The following is a 285-nucleotide window of genomic DNA, read 5'->3' on the forward strand; positions in this document are numbered from 1 at the left end:
GGCTTTCCTCAGACAGAGTGAAGGAATTTCAGACCACCTTTGCAATTTCCACACTAAGCAGCATTTCAAAGAGGCCATTTGTCCGAGTTAAACTTGGTATTATTGTGGACCATAAATCACAAAGGCTTTTAAGATATCTCTCCTCGACTTCATTTTATTGTGCGCGTTTGCATGATGATATATACATACACCAACTCTAACTGTATAGATAAACTGTTTTAGAATTTATTTCCCGAACGACCAGCGCTGTCCACTGTTGTGTGATATTAACAGCGCTGTTGTTTT

The sequence above is a fragment of the Penaeus monodon genome, chromosome 25 (assembly GCF_015228065.2).
Source record: "Penaeus monodon isolate SGIC_2016 chromosome 25, NSTDA_Pmon_1, whole genome shotgun sequence".
In the NCBI taxonomy this organism is placed as follows: Eukaryota; Metazoa; Arthropoda; class Malacostraca; order Decapoda; family Penaeidae; genus Penaeus; species Penaeus monodon.